The following is a 2506-nucleotide window of genomic DNA, read 5'->3' as shown; positions in this document are numbered from 1 at the left end:
CCCACCCCATAAAGAATAAAACAATGTTGTGACTCCCAAAGAAGCGAACCTTTTATTTGACTTCTTTGAACGTTTTTTTTCTACATTAATCAACACAATTACTGTTCGATCAACAAGCTTGCGAAAAAGTATAAAATTCCACAGACTTCATGTCCAATAACAACCCCTTTCATCCATTAATATTACATGAAGATAAACAATACTGAGATGGATGAGTGAGTCAGCAAGCAAGTGGTCTGTACTAGAATCAATGAGGAAACACTTTTGATTAACATTTCTCTGTAGACCACAAATTAAGCACAATTAACTTTCATTTCTTACTCCTTCTGGTTTCATTTTTTCTCATGTGAATGCAATGACAACAAATTGCATCCTTTCTTTTCACATAAAACAAGCAGCCTCATATTCCTGTTTGTATGCATATAGGCCTATCTTTGTGTTATGCATGTGTGACTATAGGATACATAAACATCAAAGAAAATCTCTGGATGTATTTATTTAGAGTAGATTATATTCTGTTATCTGCATATTTCTGTTTGCAATGAGTCTTTGTTGACAAAGTATCTTTCTCATATCTATGGATGTGTGAATAAGATGTTTTAAAAAAGCTTGCTTGCCTTAGTATTCAAACGGTTGAGTAACATTCTTCTGTAATGAAACCCTTCTATCCCTGTTTTTCTATTCACCTCATTCTCTCGCTCTCTCATCACTTCCAAACTGCAGTATTATTAAAAAGTAAAGTTAGGCCCTTATTTATGTCCTCTGCATTTGCTTGGCTCTTCTTTCTGCTTTTCCTCATCCCAACAGTTTACACCTTTATCTAACATTCATCCTGAAACACTAAGTTTCCTAGGTCTTTTGTTGCTCTGTATTCACATTTTGCACCTTCAGCATTCTTGATATTTTTTAAAGAGAATAATCAGAGTAATCTGGCATTCAGTTGTTTAATCCTCTTAGAACCATACTTTCATCTGCAGCAACAGCTCAGTTTGTATGGGCTTTTTCTAGTCTTCTGACTCCTTAATATGCTTTTTCACTACATGTCCCATCAACTCATTCACAAACTGGCTAGTGTTTGTCTACAAAGGCTACAATTGTACAGCTCCAGTATTAATCTTTCATTCCAATCTTTGTCACAGGGCCCCTAAAATACAGAAAAATTGGTTCTCATCACACTTGTACCCTGGTTTATTCTCCTCAAATAGTCTTTAAACTTGAAAAATTAAGAAAAATCATGTGTTAACTACCTGGAAAAAGGAACCAGGAATAAAAAGTAATAAGATGGCTCGTGTCTTCTTATCTTCCTCGTCTTTGGGAAGAGAGGAGAGGCGGCAACCTCTACTTCTCTCATCTCTCCCCACTAATTATTAGAACTGGGTTAAAGTCGTATTGGGGTCCCAGGTCTGCTGGTATCACCGGGGGGGGGGCAGCAACCTCTACTTCTCTCTTCTCTCCCCACTAATTAAAGAGCAGTCTTGTTAGGGTCCCAGGTCTTCTGCCTGTTAAGTCATCTTTATCAAAGCTTTAAATGAACACCTTTATCTTGTGTGTGTTTTAATCTAAATGTATCTGGAAGGATTTATTAGGTCAACACATTTTATTAGACACGGTGGTATACAATGTGTCAACTCTGTGTGTGTGCACGTATACAACTAGTGGGGGCTCAAGCAGTGGGCCCTTTTGTCTAATCACTGCACACATTTCAAAGGAAAGATCGCCCAATTAAAATTGATTATGGCTGTATATGGGCTTTTGGACGGCTACAGCTTAGAGCAACACACCAGGCATGATCCCCAATCTCCTTGTTGGGTGAAAAGGTTTCTTGCCAGTGATCTGAGAGGAGAAAAATACATGGACTATACTAAGGACTATACCAGGAGAATGATCTGAGGTTTCATGGAGAGATGTTGTGTGTCTGCTGATATATGTTGGAGTTCTAAGGTCCTATAAACTCAACTTCTATTTGTACATTTAAAAGCTTCACTCCTTAGATACCTGTTATAGGGAATAAAAAGCTAGTGGAAAAAATATAGGATGAGTCAACTCAATATTTCAAGCAACTTTCAGCCAACTGTCATTAAGAATACATATCATACAACCATTTTACATACAAGTACGCACAACACATGGTCCGGACAAAAGATATGGTTTTGTATTTTCGGTCATCAGATTACTTGATTTATGTTCAGGACGTTTATTAAAAGATTGATTTTCCTGTCATGTGTTATACTTGCTTTAGTTGTAATGGTTGGTGAGGCATGAATAGTGAAAAAGGTCAGAATATCCAAGATAAGATTATCAGGGAAAGATTTGAGGGCTGTGCATTTGCCAAGAAAGTTTAAAAAAAAAAAAAAGTTGTTAGTTTGCTCTATATCTGATAATTCTCCACCACCACCTTGAATACTGTCCAAAAAGCTCTTATTTCGAAACCACAGAGAGAGGAGCAAGAAGGGATGTCTGAGGAGTGATTTTCAAAATACTGAAGAATACAATTACAGAAAAAAGC

Source organism: Symphodus melops (assembly GCF_947650265.1).
Source record: "Symphodus melops genome assembly, chromosome: 2".
NCBI lineage: Eukaryota > Metazoa > Chordata > Actinopteri > Labriformes > Labridae > Symphodus > Symphodus melops.
This window is presented reverse-complemented; position numbering follows the sequence as displayed.